This window comes from Apium graveolens, chromosome 7 (assembly GCF_009905375.1).
Source record: "Apium graveolens cultivar Ventura chromosome 7, ASM990537v1, whole genome shotgun sequence".
Lineage (NCBI taxonomy): Eukaryota > Viridiplantae > Streptophyta > Magnoliopsida > Apiales > Apiaceae > Apium > Apium graveolens.
Genome location: NC_133653.1, coordinates 84,426,826 through 84,450,115, shown reverse-complemented (window position 1 = coordinate 84,450,115; position 23,290 = coordinate 84,426,826). Strand labels below are relative to the sequence as shown.

Genomic DNA, 23,290 nt, shown 5'->3' with positions numbered 1-23,290 from the left:
GAATGAAACATGTGCTGAACAAAATACCTACGAGAAGCAAATTAATTATGCAACTGATGTTTCATGTCTCATGCTTGTAATTATGAGTGCTAAGCTTTAGAAGCAACAAGAGCATAATGATGCTTATGATATGATTGAGCACCTTCAAAGGATGTTTGAAGGATAGGCTCGTTAGAAAGATTTGACAATAATAAGGCACCATACTTTTGCATTAATGGGAGAATGATATCCGGTTGAACCACATGTTCTAAAGATGATAGGTATATGTACCTTGATATTTTGGGTTTCAAGAATAGTCTAGAGACTTAGCTTGATTTGATCAAACAATCTTTGAACAACTTCTATTCTTAGTTTGTTAAGAACAAAAGGAATGAGATAGACAGAACACCCACTGAGTTGTTAAGGATGTTTAGAACTGCTGAAAATAACACGGTAAAGGAATGAATTACGTCCATATTAATGATGTACACATGGAATGCAAATGGGAAAGGAAAGTGGACAGGCAAGGTGAAGATTTGATCTTATTCGGTGCCAAAACAAAGTCCAATCCCAAAGGGCTTTTGAAGCCTAATAGTGGTGTAGCTAAAGGAGATGATTGTCATTTCTGTGAAAATAACTGGATGAATGGAAGTTAAATTGTCGAGCTTATTTGGAAGATCTAAAGAAGAAGGCTAGAAATGGTCAAGCTTCAGGTATAGGGTTAGAATTGGAGCAAAAGTTGTTGCTCTAGTTGAAGGAACTCTATACCTAATGTTGCCCATAAGGCGAGATTGAGAACTTGATAAATTGTTATTACGTGCCTGCCTTTAACGGATACATTAAGTCAATTTCTTGTCAGGACAAGAAAGGTTTTTATTTTAATTAAATAAACAATAGTTGTTTATTCTATTTCAATGATAAGACTTATAATGTTGCACAATTAGTTAACAATTTATATGTTCTAAGTTGACTCAAATCAAACATTACCTCTAGCATTGTCGTTAAGCCATATTAATTATAAATGCATTTCTGAGTTACATATAGATGAATACTTGGATAAGTTTGATTTTGAATCATACGGAAGATGCGAACTTTGTCTCATTGGCAAAATGACTAAAGCTTCTTTTACCTGATCAGGTGAAAGGGCCACCGAACGACTAGGACTTATACATAATGATGTATATGGTCGAATGCGTATGATGGCAAGGGGTGGCTTATATTACTTTATAACATTTAATGATGATTTCAGTAGATATGGATATGTGGTTCTTATGAAGAACAAATCCGATTCTTTTGAATTGTTCAAAGAATATAAGGCCGAAGTAGAAAAGCAAACAAGGGAAAAGTATAAAAGTTTTACGATCAGATCGTGGAGGAGAATACTTAAGCCTCAAATTCAAGAGTTTCTTGAAGGAATGTGATATTGTATCACAACTTACTCCTTCTAAAATACCTCAATGGAATAGAGATTCTGAGAGGAGAAATCGTACCTTGTTGGACATGGTGCGACCGATGATGAGTCAAGCGGATCTTCCATTCAATTTCTAGGGTTATGCTCTAGAAACGGCTGCATATGCACTTAACCAAGTTCCGACTAAAGCGGTTCAAAATACTCTGTATGAGATATAGAGTGATAAATGTCAAAGCATGTCATTTATGAAAATTTGGGGACGTGAAGCGTTTGTAAAATGTTTAGCCTCTGACAAGCTTGGACCAAAATTAGATAGATGATATTTTATGGGATACCTACGTGAGACTAGGGTATAGTTTTTATAATTCTTCCTGGAACAAAGTGTTTGTTGCTCGGGCCGCTGTATTTCTTATGGGAGAACTACTTTCTAAGAAAATCAGTGGGAGGATAATACATCTCGATGAAGATTGAGAACCATATGATAATATCAAACCAGAGTTGGAATAAGATCAGGATGTACATCAAAAAATGTTGAAAGTAATCATGTCCAAGAAACACAGGTTATTCGTAGATCTAGTAGGATTCACCATGAGCCCGAGAGAAATTATGAATTTCTTTTGACTCAAGATGGTGATATGATGCTTACGGATAATGATAAGCCTTTCACCTACCAAGATGTTGTGAACAGTTCAGACTCCAAGAGATGGCTTGAGGCCATGAAATCCGAGATGGAATCCATGTATCAAAATAAAATATTGACTTTAGTTGATCCACTCGAAGGGGTAAAACCTATAGGGTGCAAGTGGGTTTTCAAGAAGAAAATTGACATGGATGGTAAAGTACAGACTTATAAGACGCGACTAGTGGCAAAAGTTTCAGACTAATTCATAGTATAGACTATGATGAGACTTTTTCACCGGTTACTATGGTCAAGTCTATCAGGATTTTGTTAGAAATAGTTGCTTACTTTGACTATGAGATTTGGCAAATGGATGTCAAAACGGCTTTCTTATATGGGAGCCTTGAACAAGATGTATATATGATACAACCTGAGGGTTTTATCGATCCAAAATTTGCTAAGGTAGTTTGTAAGTTGCTTCTATCTATTTATAGATTGAAGCAAGCCTCAAGGAGAATGAATATTCATTTTGATGAAACGGTCAAAGAGTTTGGTTTTATTCAAAATGAAGATGAACCATATGTTTACAAGAAGGTTAGTGGGAGCCATATGACATTCCTAATATTATATGTAGATGACATATAACATATATGGAATGACATACCTTCTCTACAGGCTGTTAAGACTTGGTTGAGAAATAGTTTCTCGGTGAAAGACTTAGGCGATGCTACCTATATATTAGGGATCAAGATCTATAGAGATAGATTGAAAAGATTAATCGACCTAGTCGGAGTACATACATTGATAAAGTATTACATCATTTTATGATGAAAGAGACAAAGAAAGGATATGTTTCGATGTCTCATGGGATAGTGATCTCAAAAGATAATTGCCCCTATATCATTAGATGATAAGGGCCGTTTGACAAAGTTCCAGCTGCGTCAGCAATTGGATCTATAACGTATGCAATGATATGTACTTGTCCTGATATTTCGTATGCTTTGAGCATGACGATCAAATACCAGTCTAATCCAGGTGAGGGTCGCTTGATAGTTTTCAAGAATATTCTTAAATACTTAAAGAAGACTAAAGATTTATTTTTGGTGTATAGAGAAGATAGGGAACTGGTTGTAAAGGGTTACACTGATACTAGTTTCTGAACCTAATTTTTCGATAGACAAGGATGATTACGAATTTATGTCTGTTTTGTGTTTTGTCTAAATATAATTGATGTTAGCTTGAATAGTTCACAGCAAGAACATTGATGATTCTATGGAAGCCGAATATATTGATATTTTTTTGAAATAGCCATGAAGACTGTTTAGGCATGTCCTTAGGAAATATCGCCTTATTAATGAGATTAATGATTAAGGAGATATAAATGTAAAGTGCATAGTAATGATAGTGTTGCAGACCCACTGACTAAGACTTTGTCGCAGCAGAAGTACGATGGTCATACTAGTTCCATGAGTATTAGATACATGGGTGATTGGCTCTAGTGCAAGTGGGAGATTGTTAGTGTTTGTGCCCTAGAGACAACACTATGATGTTTTAGTTTAAGACATTAGGATTATTAATGTTTATGTTCTATTGATTATTCTATTTATAATTTATTAATTCTTAATTTACTACGATATAAATGTTAGATTAATAAATGTCCTTGGAATATGATATGCAATTCTATATCTCTAAGTACGTGACTTAGAAATGAGATTATCAGAATAGTATTAATATTCCTAAAGGTCCCTAGTCGAGTATTATTATTAAGGGACAATAATAATGCATTAAGGCTGGTGTGTTTGTTGACTGATGATCATATCTCATTGATCATAGGTATAGTGATACTAAAGTAAAAAACATAGGCAGATGTACATGTACATGGTGCTGGACAGACCCAATATGAGATTCTACATGTCTGTTGTGTCATAAGTAATTCTCACAGTGATAATGATGTAATGGTCCTTAGACCTGAAGTCATTATATTTCTATACGAGAATTAATGTACATTGATTCCATTAAAAGTTATCCTTGACCGGATAATGATAAAAGTGGACATTAGGTATATTATGAATCGTATGAGAAATATGAATGATCTAGATGGGATTTAACCCTCCTATTTTAGGAGTGATATTATTGGCCTCTTGTGTGAGCTAGACTATGAAATGCGTGGCCACGCTCAAATGTTGATTTGTTATGATAGTCTACTCATTGATCAAGGAAAATTGGATTAAACTATGATGAGGATGACACATTACATGCCTCTAGTTTAATCTATAATATTTGGTTAAAGGGATTATATTATATTGTACATTATTCACGAAAGGTTTAATCGATCACCGATTCAATTATTATTACTTGGGTAGCAATGATGTATTACTAAATGTCGCTCACTGTTTACGATTTTAAATTAGATTTAAAATTCGTTGCCAACATAATAATAACCTATAGGGTCACACACAAAGAATGCTTGAAGGATTATTTAATTTAAATTGGTTTAAATTAAATTAAAGTAATTCGAATTATTTATAATATTAATTAAGTATGACTTAATTAATTAGATAAATATTGATATTCAAATTTACTAATATTAATTATGAAATTTATTTGTGAAATAATTAAGTGAGACTTAATTATAATACAAATAGAAATTTCGAATTAATAATAACTCCTAATTAGTTAAGAGTTATAATTTGTTTTTATACTCTCTATATAATATCTCTTGTGTGGCTGATTTTGCAAGCAAGTTTTTTACTAAAACCCTAGCCACCAAGGGAGAAGATGGAGAGAGCGAGAAGAAACGAGTTTGTGCTAGTACACATCCAATCCTTGAGTTCAAGCATTCGTGTGGATACCAATAAAGCGTAGATCGCGAGAGCGGGATGCGTGGTGATTGAACAAGCTTTGGATCTCCATTAGTCAACCAATTGGTAAAGCTTCTTAAGGTAAACAATCTGATCTACGAATTAAATATATGTTTTTCGCATGGATCCTGTGGTGGGTTTCGAAAATTCTATTTTTTTACGTTTTTAATTACTATTTCTGTTGCGTTTATGTGCTCGAAACCCTTCATAAACATCTATTTATCAATACCAATCATCAGATAATTCACTTAATAATCACATAATAATCATTTATTAATAAAATAATTACACGGGATATTCTGGATATTACATCACCTCTTTAAGAAGTTTGGAAAGAAACTACTTAAGACCCATGTCGAATGTAATTATGCTACAAAACTGTAATGATCCCTGCACGAAGTGCAAATTTTTTTTGTGGGTTGATCCACCCTACACTGATAGAGCCCGAGAAGTTATACATGAAAACATTGAAGATGAAAGACGTCGAATTGGCTAAAATGAAACAATGGGATTCTTTCTAGCCTCTTGAATTGCAGTAACTCCAATTTCTACATACTCATCATCACTACATTGATAATCATCCATTTCTTTATCGCATTAGTGGCAAGACTCACATGATACACATACAGCAAAATATTATAAGCACATTCTTAACTTAGTTTGTAACACCCCCAAATCCGGGGTCGGGGATCCGGGTTGTCACGAGTTCCATTTCCCTTAATAATACTCAATCTTAATAAACAACAACTACTGCGTACTGTGACCCCACAATATACACACTACAAGTTATAGTCTCAGAGATGAATACCAAAAATAACACAAGTCATTTTATTCCACAATTATAAGTCATTACACCTCAAAAGGGTTTCTGAATAGATTTACATAATCTTTGCCATTACTACAATTCGTAAATATACATAAGTCTGGTACATCAAAAGTTGAAAGCCTAGCCTATTGGTAGTTCCTACCTCAGCTACAGCGGCATCAACGCCTACAGGAAACTGTGGAACATTACCTATCCACTCACGAGCTGGGAGCTTGGTCCTGTTCATCTTGTTTATATATTGTTGTGTGATGAAAGAAGAAAGTAAGGGTGAGCAACAAGCCCACCGAAATAATATGTATAATACTTTACAATATATGAGCATTCTCATAGTACTCATGAAAGTCTTTTGGTCCAGCAAAAATGAACCAAGTTTGATATCTTAACGCGACCAAGTCGCCAAATAATCAGTATATATGTATATATATACTTTTCAAAATCTTTGAAATCCACTTCCATCCATAATATACACAGAGTTCCAGTCTATAACTGTATAAAATATTGTTGCAAGGTGATCTCATATATCTAACCTTGTCTCAACATTTTTCTGAAAATCTTTGTCATACATAAGATAATCATTTACTAGATATAAGTTAAAAAGATGAAGTTACAAGATACTCCAATATACTTATATCTTTTCCGAATACTACTTGAACTACCATTGTTCAAGTTATAATCAGTTTCAAAAGTTAATCACATAGATGAGACTACGAGATAAGACTTGAATAGATTCAATCTTTGAAATATCATTTAAAGAAATGAAGTTACTAGATATTTCATTAATTCCCGATATATATATACACCTATATATATATCTCATACATTCCTCGAAACCCTCTGTTATGAAAAGTATAAACAGAGTTATAATACCCAATAAATTTGGAACGAAGAGAATTTTAGCATAAACCCGATATCTTATTGACCAGACAAAGATACCAATAAGTAACCTTTTCTACTGTAGATGGATGAATTCCTCGTCGGTCATCACCCTGGCCGCATTAGGACCTCGCGCTAGACCGTTACCCAGCCACTCACGTGTGGATGGACTGTCACCCAGCCTCTTACACCTTCATAGACCGTACCCTGGCCTGTCGCTTATGTCGACTCAATTAGATGGACTTACTTCCCGAACATTGGGCAAGTAATCAAATTGTTTTCTCAAAACAGCAACCTCGTTGCGAATATAAAATACACCACATAGCCGGATCCCTTAGATTTTTGAGCGAGTATTCAAGTCCCCTTCGAAAGGAAGATCTTAAATTTGAAACTGAGTTTTGGGATCCGCTCTAACTTTTAAATCATTTTGAAGACTCGAAAACATTTTTAAGAATGTTTGGAGTAATGCTGATTTAGTAAAATAAATCAGTCCGGATATGTTGGAAAATATCTGAATATTATTATTTAAATAATATTCCCATAAAGGATAATCTTTATAAAAATAAATGAAGTAGAAGTTTTAAAACTCATACCTGAAATGAATAATAATAACAAAGATATACTTATACGAAAGTACGATCTTTATTTGAATAATCGAAAATAAGTTTGATTATTATTCAAAACTATCGAATATACCTTATTCGATTAATAGTTATTGAAAACTATATATATAGATATATAAATATATAAATATATATATATATATATTATACTCAAGAACATCGACTCCCGGTTTAGAAAAATGTTCACCTTTGGGTCTCCTATACTAAGGGTATACGCGACTACTGCTTATCTCTAGCATATGTATTATGCAGTTTATAAGAATTTGAATTGATAATAGAATATCAAGATTTCACAACATGTGTAATAACCCCAAAATTTTGAACTTTTTGAAACCCTTATGAATAGTGTTTTTGCTGATATTGCTGAATAAGAAAACTTTTCATGCCACACTATGTAGGGGTTCTTTTATGGATATTCTGAGATTTTATGGGTACTCTATATGATATATAAGTGTATGTAAAGATCGTCAGTGTCCAAATTTGAACCTTTTGATTTTTCCCGAAAATCCACCAGATATCGAAAGAATTGAGTATAAGGTAACAGGATAAAAAGGAATTAAATTCAAGGATTTTAATAGAGGATCATAAAAGGAATATAATGTATTGAGAAAGGTTAAGGGAACCTAAGTAATAAGATTCCGGGTATGATCCCTCAAACGATAAACAAAAACGAAAGTTAAGCGAACCGTATAACAGATCAGCGGTCATTAGCCAAATAATTAAAAGCTAATCAAAGAGATTAGTGAGGATGATGTCATCAAACCAATAAGAAGAGGACAAAGGAGGGAGGGTGACATCACATGGTGACATAAGCATGACCAAGCAAAGTGTGTTGTTGGTTGAATTAGAACCACATAAAAATTACCATGGTAAAAAGGTAACAAAACAAATCAAAATGTCAACCAACCAAGCCAACAATTCATTTTCACCAAAAACACAAAATTATCTCACCATTCTTCATCAAGCTCTCGGCTTTTTCTTCTTTTCCAAAGCAAGAAAATCAAAATCATAGTTCCAAGCTTTGTTAAATTGTAAGGTAATTATCTAAGACTCCTTATGCATAGTTATGGATATCCTATAAGTTTGAGCTCCTAAATCATTCACAATCTCTTCCTAAAAATCATGGAAGAAGATGATGAATAGTGTTTTTCAAGAACTAAAATTTTTGCTCTTGAAGATTTGTTTAGATTAAGCTTGGATAAGGACTTTAAGGGTGATTCCAAGCTATTCACTTGATTCTCCACTCTCCAAGGAAGGTATAACCCCTCCAAACCCTAACTTTATTTTAGTAATTAGGTTTAGTTTTGTTGTTATAATTCATGAGAGGCTTGCTTGTTGTGAATGTAGAGATTAGTTGGTTTTGTGAAGTTTTTGGAGTGGTAGTTCTTGGATTGTTGATTAATGAACTTAAGAGTAGTTTAAATTCATGTTTAAGAATAGTATAAATTGATAATGTGGAGTTGTTGGGGCTGTTATGATGAAGTATGGATGGAGTGTTGGTTGGGATGTTTATTGTGAGTTGATTGTGAGATGATTTGGAGTGGTTTAAATTTGGGTAATCGCGTAAACATAGCCGTCGTAATGTCCGATTTACTTTAGGCTGTTTTTGTTCTTAACATTAGGACCCGTGAACTCACTGATAGGTTTTGACCATTGCCATGATTAGATAGTTCATGTTACAAGCTTCGTTTTGATATGTAGTTCATTACCCCTCGCCTTACTTTAAAACATAGGTTAAAGACCTAAAAGGACTAATTGGAGTATGAAACATTTATGTAAAGTGTATTAGGCAGTTGGTAAGACACTCGCGAAAAAATCGCCTTAAAACTCTTAACGGTTAATTTATTAAAAATGGTGGAGCCGAGGGTACTCGAGCGACTTAAGAGAATCATTAAGCGCAAAGCGAGCGTTAGAGTCTAAATTGGTTAAAGTATAGATTTATAAGTGACTTTGGTTTAATTCCAACTAATATGTTGTTTATAGGTTACCAGACTCGTCCCAAGCCATTTATAACCCCCAGTCGCTCAGGCAAGTTTTCTATCCGTTATACTGTTGTTGTGATGTATACATTTGTATATGCATTATCTTGCGATAGATGCATGATGGTTAATTAGCAAATTCTTGCAATATATTGTAGCATGTGATATGGTATATATGCATGCCTGTTTCGTATTCTTGACACATATATCTGTTGATTCAGTTGATAATACCTATGCTAGAGATAAGCGGTAATTTGCATATACCCTTAGTATAGGGGACCCAAAGGTGAACTTTTTCTAAAATCGGGAGTCGAGGCTCCCGAGTATAATATATATATCTATATATATATATGAATAGTTTTCAAAACTATGAATCGAATAAGGTTTATTCGATAACTTTATTTTATTAATGAATATTCATTCGAGGGCTTATGACCCCGTTTATTTTATTAATGAATATTATTTTGAATATTCATTCGAGGGCTTATGACTCCGATTATTTACTAAATAATATTCTTTATTTTATTAAAGAATAATGTGTCGAAAATCAAACTTACTTTTGATTATTCAAATAAAGATATTACTTTCGTATAAGTACATCTTTGATTATTTAAGATTCATTTCAAGTATAAGTGTTACAACTTCTACTTCAATTATTTTTATAAAGATTATTCTTTATGGGAATATTATTTAAATAATAATATTCAGATATTTTCTAAAAAAATGTTTTGCGAGTCTTCAAAATTATTTTAAAAGTTAGAGCGGATCCCAAAACTCATTTTATATTTAAGATCCTCCTTTCGAAGGGGATTTAAATACTCGCTCAAAACCTGAGGGATCCGGCTCTGTGGTGTGTTTTATATTCGCAACAAGGTTGCTGTCTTGATAAAAGAGTTTTTGATTACTTACCCAATACTCGGGAAGTAAAATTCTTGGAACAAGTTAATCCATTAACAGGCATCGCCTGGGAAATATCGGTGAGTTTTCCTTTCCAACTAGATATGACTTCTTGGTGGAGCCGTATCAACAAGTTTCTGCTTGGGGAAAGTGGGGACGAGCTTTACGTTTCAGAGTCATGGATTTCATCTGAACTAGGAGTGGCGTAAGTGGTCGAGTGGCGCCGGCCCAGCCTAATTATATTGGCCCAAATGGCCTGGAAGTTCCGCTAAGACGGTCCATTCCTTAGGAGTCCAGTGTTCGGTTGACAAGTGTTAGGGCGAAATCACGCACTAATATTCACGCAAGTATACGCGTTCGCAAGTAATATAGAATACTTTCTAGTTCGTTCCCTCAGAGACTCAGACTAATTTATTGTCTAATTTAACTCACTCACCAATGTATGACTACTTCTCAATGTTAAGATAATAACACTTAAAATTGTTGATTAAATATTAACTATAATTAACTACTTAATTAACCACTTAACTAACACTTCAATTTATCAATAATAAAACACTCATGAGATCACAACTTCATTATTACTTCCTTCTATAGCCATAGTTATTACCTTTAGCATGTGACAGTGATGATATTAATCGAATAACACGAAACTGATAAAAGCCAACTTTCATTGTACTAATACCATTCTACCAAACATCCACAATTAAGATAGAAGTTGAATAGTCATCAATTATGTTGAGTTCCTATATGTCTACAGAAATTGACAACACAATGATTTAAGCACAAGTTATTCCTTTTTGATTACATAGGGCAAATAAAACTGTTAGAGTTACCCACTAATCATGCACAACGTACATGAACCTATGCTAGCATGGCAAGTTCTAAATCTCAAGATCCACCGTCGCTTCACAAGAGATTAACACCCTATCTTATATGTTCGTGACGCACATAAGACGAATACGCACAACCAATACTAGATATCATGCAACCATCACATACTAAAGTATTAAACAATTAACTAAAGAATTCCATAATAAATCCGTTGCAACCCCATGATCACGATTAGCCCATAATAGAACTTATCGCCATCATGGGTTCATATGAAATCATGATAAACAAACACAAGAAAATAATAACTAAACTTATTATATTAAAATAGAGTATGCAAGTATATTCACGCAAGTATACGCGTTCGCAAGTAATATAGAATACTTTCTAGTTCGTTCCCTCAGAGACTCAGACTAATTTATTGTCTAATTTAACTCACTCACCAATGTATGACTACTTCTCAATGTTAAGATAATAACACTTAAAATTGTTGATTAAATATTAACTATAATTAACTACTTAATTAACCACTTAACTAACACTTCAAATTATCAATAATAAAACACTCATGAGATCACAACTTCATTATTACTTCCTTCTATAGCCATAGTTATTACCTTTAGCATGTGACAGTGATGATATTAATCGAATAACACGAAACTGATAAAAGCCAACTTTCATTGTACTAATACCATTCTACCAAACATCCACAATTAAGATAGAAGTTGAATAGTCATCAATTATGTTGAGTTCCCATATGTCTACAGAAATTGACAACACAACGATTTAAGCACAAGTTATTCCTTTTTGATTACATAGGGCAAATAAAATTGTTAGAGTTACCCACTAATCATGCACAACGTACATGAACCTATGCTAGCATGGCAAGTTCTAAATCTCAAGATCCACCGTCGCTTCACAAGAGATTAACACCCTATCTTATATGTTCGCGACGCACATAAGACGAATACGCACAACCAATACTAGATATCATGCAACCATCACATACTAAAGTATTAAACAATTAACTAAAGAATTCCATAATAAATCCGTTGCAACCCCATGATCACGATTAGCCCATAATAGAACTTATCGCCATCATGGGTTCATATGAAATCATGATAAACAAACACAAGAAAATAATAACTAAACTTATTATATTAAAACAGACTACGCAAGTATATTCACGCAAGTATACGCGTTCGCGAGTAATATAGAATACTTTCTAGTTCGTTCCCTCAGAGACTCAGACTAATTTATTGTCTAATTTAACTCACTCACCAATGTATGACTACTTCTCAATGTTAAGATAATAACACTTAAAATTGTTGATTAAATATTAACTATAATTAACTACTTAATTAACCACTTAACTAACACTTCAATTTATCAATAATAAAACACTCATGAGATCACAACTTCATTATTACTTCCTTCTATAGCCATAGTTATTACCTTTAGCATGTGACAGTGATGATATTAATCGAATAACACGAAACTGATAAAAGCCAACTTTCATTGTACTAATACCATTCTACCAAACATCCACAATTAAGATAGAAGTTGAATAGTCATCAATTATGTTGAGTTCCTATATGTCTACAGAAATTGACAACACAACGATTTAAGCACAAGTTATTCCTTTTTGATTACATAGGGCAAATAAAACTGTTAGAGTTACCCACTAATCATGCACAACGTACATGAACCTATGCTAGCATGGCAAGTTCTAAATCTCAAGATCCACTGTCGCTTCACAAGAGATTAACACCCTATCTTATATGTTCGCGACGCACATAAGACGAATACGCACAACCAATACTAGATATCATGCAACCATCACATACTAAAGTATTAAACAATTAACTAAAGAATTCCATAATAAATCCGTTGCAACCCCATGATCACGATTAGCCCATAATAGAACTTATCGCCATCATGGGTTCATATGAAATCATGATAAACAAACACAAGAAAATAATAACTAAACTTATTATATTAAAACAGACTACGCAAGTATATTCACGCAAGTATACGCGTTCGCAAGTAATATAGAATACTTTCTAGTTCGTTCCCTCAGAGACTCAGACTAATTTATTGTCTAATTTAACTCACTCACCAATGTATGACTACTTCTCAATGTTAAGATAATAACACTTAAAATTGTTGATTAAATATTAACTATAATTAACTACTTAAATAACCACTTAACTAACACTTCAATTTATCAATAATAAAACACTCATGAGATCACAACTTCATTATTACTTCCTTCTATAGCCATAGTTATTACCTTTAGCATGTGACAGTGATGATATTAATCGAATAACACGAAACTGATAAAAGCCAACTTTCATTGTACTAATACCATTCTACCAAACATCCACAATTAAGATAGAAGTTGAATAGTCATCAATTATGTTGAGTTCCTATATGTCTACAGAAATTGACAACACAACGATTTAAGCACAAGTTATTCCTTTTTGATTACATAGGGCAAATAAAACTGTTAGAGTTACCCACTAATCATGCACAACGTACATGAACCTATGCTAGCATGGCAAGTTCTAAATCTCAAGATCCACCGTCGCTTCACAAGAGATTAACACCCTATCTTATATGTTCGCGACGCACATAAGACGAATACGCACAACCAATACTAGATATCATGCAACCATCACATACTAAAGTATTAAACAATTAACTAAAGAATTCCATAATAAATCCGTTGTAACCCCATGATCACGATTAGCCCATAATAGAACTTATCACCATCATGGGTTCATATGAAATCATGATAAACAAACACAAGATAATAATAACTAAACTGATTATATTAAATTAGAGTATGTCACAAGAGTAAATAAGTCAAAGCAAGAAAACTAGCATCCAATGTTACAACGAAACAAGAATCACAAGAATATATGCTTCCTCTTCGTTGCTGTGTGCTAAATCAGTCTTCTTCCTTATCTCATTCGCTTCTTGCGCAAAACACAAACTAAAACATAATCTCCTCTTAATACTCTATGAAAACGTCTCAAATCTACTTATATAATAGTCCCATAAAACTCAGATTACATAGAAGTGGAAGCCAAACAGAAGTAGAAGTCTAAAATAATATATCTTTTTCCCCGACCCTGCGCGGCCGCTCAGCATTTCTGCGCGGGCGCGCAAGGCTGCTGCGCGGCCGCTCAATATTGCTGCGCGGGCGCGCAGGACCCTTCTGGAAAAATTCCATGTTTGCTCCGTTTCTTCGCCATAATCTGCCCGTTCTTTTCCTCTCGCAATGGTGAACACATGCCAAGGCTTATTCTTGATGATTCCTCCTCCGAAATGCAACTAATACCCTGAAATGCATAAACACTAGAAAAACGCATCAAATACACAAAATACTTGATTTCAAGACACCAATTTAAGCCATTTTAAGACGTTCTAAGTGGTATAAAATGCCACTTATCACACCCCCAAACTTAAATCGATGCTTGTCCTCAAGCGTCACAGACTCAAAAACAAATAAAAATATGCATGAATGCAATCTATATGAAAATGCAACGATCCCCCTTACTACAATTAACCAACCAAATTGTCACGTCTCAACGAATGCAGTTAGACACTAAAGATCAATAAACTCATGCAAACGGACATACCGCCAGAAACGTGGTGTGTGCAAATGCTTAACAGATATGCTTTGGAACTAGACCAATTACTATGACTAGACTATCCTCAAGGCAATCCTACGATTATACAAAGAATAAAAATTCTAGGCACAAAGTGATATACAACACTACAAGAACTCTGGAGCTTACTACGGAATCGTGCTTTTTATTTATAACTCAAATGCTTATTTGACCGTGCAATGAGTGAGGTCCACAAAAGACTTATACAATGGTATCCATGTAACGAGCGTTAGGTTAGCGGATCCCAGACTCTAAAAGCCTTAGGTCACTAGGCACAAAGTCCCCTAAGAACTTAATAACTCGAATACCAAAGAGCCCACTCTTGATCAATTATGCAAAAAAAATTTTTTTTTTTTTCTCTGAGCAAGTGCATTTCGCTCCATCTTGCTCAACCCTAGACTACTCGCATAACATACGAGCCGGCTACTAGCCATTTGACGCCTAGCCACAACTAGCAACAAATTCCATTTTTACTCCATTTTTTTCTTTTTCATGCCTTTACCACTAAGAACCTATTATCAAATTCTAAGCATAATAAATAGATTATCCTCGAAAATAATCAGATCATAACAACAATCTAGCCCTTAAGCATTCTCTAAGACTTAGTGACAATACAAGTGCTTCTAGCAAGCATATCAACCTACACAACTTAATATCACTTTAATGCTATCACTACACTTGCATCAATATCACAATTCAGTCGATAAATTATTGCAAAAGGGATCATGGTATATGCATGAGCTATATGATATGACAAACAAATAAAGCTATATATACAAAAAAAACTATATGGCAAAAATTATGCAACTATATGAACTAACTATTATGAATATGCAGCTATATGACACACATAAAATATTCCTTAACTACCACCCCCAAACTTAAAATCTTCACTGTCCCCAGTGAAGGTAGTAGAAAGGAACACAGGGTATACCTACTCGGAGTCATCATCATCATCACCCTCAGTGGGTGGAGTATCAGGCGGTGGGTATGCAGAGTCCTCACCAAAAACTGGCCACTGGATATCAGCTCCAAGGCCTCGAAAAGCAGTCCCTAACGCAAGAGTGAGCTCCTGAGCAAACCTGCTCTGCGTCTCATACATGGCATCCATCCGCCGTGAAAGCCTCCTATACTGGGCATCACCCATCCCAGCACCCTCCTGAGCTCTCGAAGAACTAGCCTCACCACGCCCTGGCCTAGCCATAGTAGCACCTCGTGCTGGACGTCCTCCTGGAAGACGATAACCCAGCCCATGCTCCTCAGGCTCACCACCGGTCCATTCCTGCATCCCATTCAGAGTGCCAGAATCTATCGGAGCTGCTGGCAACTGCAACTGCTCATGAGCCGGCCAGTTCACTCCTACTGCTCGGCATAGCTTCGTAACCGTGGATGCATAAGGGATGTTCATATGCTTTGCTCCCCTCAAAAACTTCAGAATTCCTTGGTATATAAACTCACCAAGGTCCACATAGTATTCCTCATTCAGAATTCCCCACAACAGCTGTGCTCTCTCAACTGTGACCTCATGTGCATGTGAAGAAGGCAAAATATTAGCACATATAAATGCATTCCATGCACGGGCATACCTGTTCATGGCGATCGCCGGAAAGTGACGATACTCATTATTGGCTGGACTGCGGTTCCAAACTGTGCCCGGTCGACAGAGAGTCGCACAAATCAAATCCAAGTCAAAGTCCTCAGCAGTCTTTTCATTCCAGTTCTCCTCCTCGGGCTTCCTCTCTCGCTGTCCAATCACACGGCAAATCGCCGCAGGATGATAATCAACCGTCAGCCCACGAACTACAGAAAACCCATTCTTTTCAGCCTTCACGTTCGCGTAGAACTTGCGAACAACACTCATCGGTACTGCTTCGGGTGACTCACAAAAAGCTATCCACCCCTTCTCTGCAATCATGGGCAACAACTCACCATCCCTCCCTGATGGTAAAAACCCCCTCTCCTTCAGAATCGGCTTCCCCAACAGCCTAGTGTACTCCTCCTCCGCAGCTCTGTCAGTTAACCGAGGCCTTGCAGCAGTACCCCTTGATGAATCAGCAGTAGGAACTGTGCTGCTGCTGTCAATAGTGCGTGCTCTCTTGGGTGCCATTGATTTGTGAATAAAAGTGTGTAAAAACTGATTTTTTGATGTTTATGAGAGGGTTTAAGTGTAGGAAGTTTGTGGGAGATATGTAGGATAGATGTATGTATATATAGGGTGTGGAGTAGGTTAAATTAGATTAGGAGTGGGGTTGAGGGATAAAATCATGGGGTAATGGGAAAAGAATTCGTGGGTTTATGGCTGTGATGGGTTTTTGTGTGTTTTTTTTTTTTCTGATCTGTAAAAAAATTCTGGAACTCGACCCCTGCGCGGCCGCTCAGCATTTCTGCGCGGGCGCGCAGAAAGCTGCGCTGCCGCTCAGCATAGCTGCGCGGGCGCGCAAAGGGTCTCTGGAAAAAAAAAATTTCAGCCCCTGTTTTCTGATTTTTTTGTATTTTTGGATAGGTTATTAACTTCTAAGGGTTCCTGTAACAACAATTCATGGGTTGCCTCCCACGCAGCGCTTCTTTTTCGTCATTAGCTTGACGTTCCGTACCTTTCTCACGTAGTCAACAACATGGCACTAACCACCTCTCGGTTTGCCATGTCCCCATAGTAGTGTTTCAACCGCTGACCGTTAACCTTGAATGCTTGGTCCGAATCATTCTCAAAAATTTCTACCGCTCCATGTGGAAACACAGTTTTGACAATAAAAGGTCCAGACCACCTTGATTTCAACTTCCCAGGAAAAAGTCGGAGCCGAGAGTTGAATAACAGAACTTGTTGCCCTGGCATAAATAACTTAGGATGTAGCTTCCTATCGTGCACCTCTTCACCTTTTCCTTATACATTTTGTTATTCTCGTACGCTTGAAGTCGAAATTCATCAAGTTCATTAAGCTGAAGCATTCTTTTCTTACCAGCTGCATCTAAATCCAGGTTCAATTTCTTCAATGCCCAGTAGGCCTTATGCTCAAGCTCCGCCGGTAGATGACATCCCTTACCGTACACCAACTGAAACGGTGACATCCCAAGTGGATTTTTGTATGCTGTTCTGTAAGCCCAAACAGCTTCATCGAGCTTTAAAGACCAATCCTTCCTTGACGGACAAACAACCTTCTCTAGAATGCGCTTTATCTCTCTGTTAGACACTTCCGCTTGACCATTTGTTTGCGGATGATAGGCAGTAGCTACTCGATGATTCACATTATAACGCTGCATCATAGAAGTGAACTTACGGTTGCAAAAATGCGATCCTTCATCACTTATGATTACCCGAGGTGTTCCAAACCTTGTGAAAATTTGCTTATAAAGAAAATTTAGCACTGCCTTTGCATCATTTGTCGGTAAAGCTTTAACTTCGACCCATTTTGAGACATAATCGACTGCCAGCAAGATGTACTGATTATTGCAAGATGAGATAAAAGGCCCCATGAAATCGATTCCCCATACATCAAAGACCTCGACTTCAAGCATCACATTTAATGGCATCTCATCCTTCCTTGACAAATTTCCCACTCTTTGGCAACGATCACACCTTAAAACAAACTGATGAGCATCCTTGAACAAAGTAGGCCAGAAAAAACCTGCTTGCAGAATACGAGCTGCCGTCTTCTCACCTCCATAGTGTCCACCATAAACCGTGGAATGGCAGTCTCGTAATATCCCCTCCGTCTCACAGAACGGGATACATCTCTTGATGATCTGGTCAGCTCCCTGTCTAAACAAATATGGTTCATCCCACATATACCACTTCACCTCATGCAGAAACTTCTTCTTTTGAGCGGATGTCAAATTAGGAGGCATTATATTGCTGACAAGATAGTTTACAATATCTGCAAACCATGGTTCTTCCTCCTGAATTGCAAACAACTGCTCATCCGGAAAAGATTCATTGATTAACGTCCTATCTTGTGAAGTAGAATCGGGATTCTCCAACCTAGAGAGATGGTCAGCTACTTGATTCTCAGTACCTTCTCTATCTTTGATCTCTAACTCAAATTCTTGAAGTAAAAGCACCCAACGAATGAGTCTCGGCTTCGAATCCTTCTTAGAAACCAGATAGCGAATAGCTGCATGATCAGTGAATACTGTCACTTTCGTACCAAGCAGATAAGATCGAAATTTCTCAAAGCCAAAGACTATAGCCAAAAGCTCCTTCTCAGTAGTGGTGTAGTTCAATTGGGCCCCATTTAAAGTCTTACTCACATAGTAGACCACATGGAAGAGATTTTTCTTGCGCTGTCCCAGAACTGCACCTACCGCATAATCACTCGCATCACACATCATCTCAAACGGTTATGTCCAATCTGGTGCTGTAATAACTGGTGCCGTGATCAAACTCTCCTTGAGAGTCTCGAATGCTGCCAAACATTCATCATCAAATTTAAAAGGCACATCTTTCTCAAGTAAATTGCACAACGGCTTAGATATCTTTGAAAAGTCCTTGATGAATTGCCGATAAAAACCCGCATGACCGAGAAAACTACGGATTCCTTTCACCGAATTAGGTGGGGGAAGATTTTCAATGACTCCCACCTTGGCCTTGTCCACCTCCAGACCTTTGCTAAAGACCTTATGCCCAAGGATAATGCCTTCACGCATCATAAAATGACATTTCTCCCAATTAAGCACCAAATTAGTTTCCACGCATCTTTTGAGTACGGCGCGCAGATTATTTAAACATTCATCATATGAGTGTCCAAAGACGGAGAAGTCATCCATGAACACTTCGACGTTATTTCCAATCATGTCAGAGAATATAGCCATCATACATCTCTGAAAGGTGGCCGGGGCGCCACATAACCCAAACGAAACTCTACGAAAAGCAAATGTGCCAAATGGACAAGTGAAGGTAGTCTTTTCCTGATCCTCTGGTGCAATACAAATCTGATTATACCCGGAATAACCATCCAGAAGACAAAAATACTCATGTCCCGCCAATCTGTCAAGCATTTGATCAATGAATGGGAGAGGGAAGTGATCCTTCCTTGTGGCTTTGTTCAATTTTCTATAATCCATGCATACTCTCCATCCTGTAACTGTTCGAGTAGGGATGAGCTCATTCTTTTCATTTGCGACCACAGTGATACCTCCTTTCTTAGGTACACATTGCACGGGGCTCACCCATGAACTGTCAGAAATAGGATAAATGATGCCTGCATCTAGCCATTTCAGAATTTCTTTCTTCACCACCTCCTTCATGATCGGGTTCAGTCTTCGCTGCTGTTCCACAGTTGGCTTACTACCTTCCTCTAACAGAATTTTATGCATACAATATGAAGGACTTATCCCCTTGATGTCTGCTATAGTCCATCCTATAGCCGATTTGAATTCTCTCAAAATCCTTAAGAGCTTGTCTTCCTCACTACCTGAAAGGTCAGCTGAAATAATAACAGGTAACGTAGATGAATCACCTAAAAAAGCATACCTCAAGTGTTCAGGTAATGGTTTAAGCTCCAAGGTAGGTGCTTTCTCTGTTGATGGTTTGAGCTTCCCTTCAGCATTCTTAAGGTCAGAAGTACCAAGAGATTCAAATGGTATGTCGAGCTTTCGCTTCCATGGAGAAGCGTTCAGATATTGTAATTGCTCGTTGCTATCTTCATCATCGCTGTCAAAATCCCCCACTAAGGCCTTTTCCAATGCATCAGACATTAGCATGTGATCGAGTTCCGAAGTAACCGCAGAATCAATCACATCCACTTTTAAGCACTCCTCATCTTCTGTAGGGAATTTCATTGCCTTGAATACGTTGAAGGTCACATCCTGATCTTGGACCCGCATAGTAAGTTCCCCTTTTTGCACATCTATCAAGGTACGGCCAGTAGCCAAGAAAGGCCTCCCCAAGATTATGGGAATCTTCATATCTTCCTCAAAATCCAGAATAACAAAATCTGCAGGAAAGAAGAGCTTATCCACCTTGACGAGCACATCCTCAACTATGCCCCTTGGGTAAGTAATGGAACGGTCCGCCAATTGTAGCGACATGTATGTGGGTTTTGGATCAGGCAGATCCAGCTTTTTAAAGATCGACAACGGCATCAGATTAATGCTTGCTCCTAAATCACAAAGGCACTTGTCAAAAGTTAGATTGCCAATGGTGCAAGGAATGGTGAAGCTTCCTGGATCTTTCAGTTTTGGTGGTAACTTTTGTTGCAGAACCGCGCTGCATTCTTCCGTGAGAGCAACGGTTTCAAGGTCATCCAGTTTCACCTTCCTTGAAAGAATAGTCTTCATAAACTTCGCATAACTAGGCATTTGTTCCAGAGCCTCAGCGAAAGGTATATTGATGTGAAGTTTCTTGAACACCTCCAGAAACTTCCCGAACTGTCTATCCAGCTTTTGTTGCTGCAATCTCTTAGGAAAAGGTGGTGGAGGATAGAGCTATTTCTCCCCTGTATTAGCCTCAGGCAGAGTATGTTCAACAGTAGTCTTCCTTGGTTCCACCGCTTTCTCCTTTTGCTTAGATTCTTCATCTCTAACTTCAGCTTCGACTTCTTTTGCCTTTCCAGCATCAGCTACTTTTCCAGACCTTAAGGTAATAGCCTTGACTTGCTCTTTAGCTTCCTTCCTGCCTGGTACTTCTGTGTCACTGGGAAGAGTGCCAGGTTGACGATTGAACACTGCATTGGCTAATTGACCGATTTGATTTTCTAAGGTCTTGATAGAAACCGCCTGACTCTTGCACAACAGCTTAAGTTCCTCAAAATCAGCACTAGTAGGTGCAGCTGTACTTCCCTGTTGAGGATATGATTGCCTTGTAGCATACTGCTGTGGTTGCTGGAATCCAGGTGGGTTAAACTGTTTACTTACTCCTTGCTGATATGTTGGCTGAATAGCATTTTGATTATTCCCCCAGCTGAAATTTGGATGATTTCTGTTGTTAGGATGATAGGTCGCTGGCACAGGCTGCTGTTGTCGCTGATAATTATTCACATACTGAACAGATTCATTGACAAGAGAACACTGATCTGTAGCATGAGAACCTGCACAAAGCTCACAAACTATAGCTATTTGATTAACTCCATACGTAGCCAAAGAATCAACCTTCATTGATAGCGCTTGGAGCTGGGCTGCAATAGCGGTGGCTGCATCAACTTCCAGAATACCTGCTACCCTGCCTGACGTCATCCTCTGAGTTGGATTTTGATGCTCATTTGCAGCCATCATCTCGATAAGATTATACGCCTCAGTATAGCTTTTAGCCCATAAGGCGCCTCCAGCTGCTGCATCGAGCATGGGCCGAGATTGGGCCCCCAAACCATTATAAAAACCAGTGATTACCATCCAATCCGGCATTCCATGATGTGGACATTTTCTCAACATTTCCTTGTAGCGTTCCCAAGCCTCGCACATAGATTCTGTAGGTTGCTGCGCAAATTGAGTAAGAGCACTCCTCATAGCAGCAGTCTTTGCCATTGGATAAAACTTCACCAGAAACTTTTGCGCAAGATCTTGCCACGTAGTGATGGACCCAGCTGGTTCAGAATGTAACCAGTCTTTAGCCTTATCCCTCAGTGAGAATGGGAAGAGCCTCAACTTGATAGCCTCATCAGTCACGCCATTATACTTAGAAGTGCTACAGATCTCGACAAAATTCCTTATGTGCATGTTGGGGTCTTCAGTTGCTGCTCCTCCAAAAGAAACAGAATTCTGCACCATCTGAATAGTGCCCGGCTTGATTTCAAAGGTGTTAGCTTGAATAGCCGGATGAAGGATGCTTGACTGAATGTCATCAATTTTAGGCCGAGAAAAATCCATAAGAGCTGGATCAGCTTGAACAATACGATCTCCCATGTTTACTGGTTCTTTCTGCACAGTTCCTGAATCCGAATCCTCAAAATCTAACTTCTCCGGAGTATCAAGAACTTCGTCTTTCTCCTCAGCTGTATCTAAGGTCCTCTTGCGAGCACGAGAACGAGTTTGCATAAACGCTTGCTAAAGTACCTGAAACACAACCGAAAAGAGTAATTAACTACTACGTCCTAATCACTGAGTCCTAATGACCAATGATGGTAAGTACATAAACTAAACAAATACGCCGAGTCCCCGGCAGCGGCGCCAAAAACTTGTTAGGGCGAAATCACGCACTAATATTCACGCAAGTATACGCGTTCGCAAGTAATATAGAATACTTTCTAGTTCGTTCCCTCAGAGACTCAGACTAATTTATTGTCTAATTTAACTCACTCACCAATGTATGACTACTTCTCAATGTTAAGATAATAACACTTAAAATTATTGATTAAATATTAACTATAATTAACTACTTAATTAACCACTTAACTAACACTTCAATTTATCAATAATAAAACACTCATGAGATCACAACTTCATTATTACTTCCTTCTATAGCCATAGTTATTACCTTTAGCATGTGACAGTGATGATATTAATCGAATAACACGAAACTGATAAAAGCCAACTTTCATTGTACTAATACCATTCTACCAAACATCCATAATTAAGATAGAAGTTGAATAGTCATCAATTATGTTGAGTTCCTATATGTCTACAGAAATTGACAACACAACGATTTAAGCACAAGTTATTCCTTTTTGATTACATAGGGCAAATAAAACTGTTAGAGTTACCCACTAATCATGCACAACGTACATGAACCTATGCTAGCATGGCAAGTTCTAAATCTCAAGATCCACCGTCGCTTCACAAGAGAT

The 23,290-nt window shown here is 37.1% G+C and overlaps 1 non-coding gene across 1 annotated transcript; it reads left to right on the top strand.

Annotated features, from left to right (window-relative positions):
* The first annotated feature begins 21,909 nt into the window (after window positions 1-21,909).
* On the top strand, window positions 21,910-22,016 carry LOC141675494 (small nucleolar RNA R71). Its single transcript, XR_012556143.1, has one exon. It is a non-coding gene; the product is annotated as a small nucleolar RNA R71 (small nucleolar RNA).
* Window positions 22,017-23,290: the final 1,274 nt, after the last annotated feature.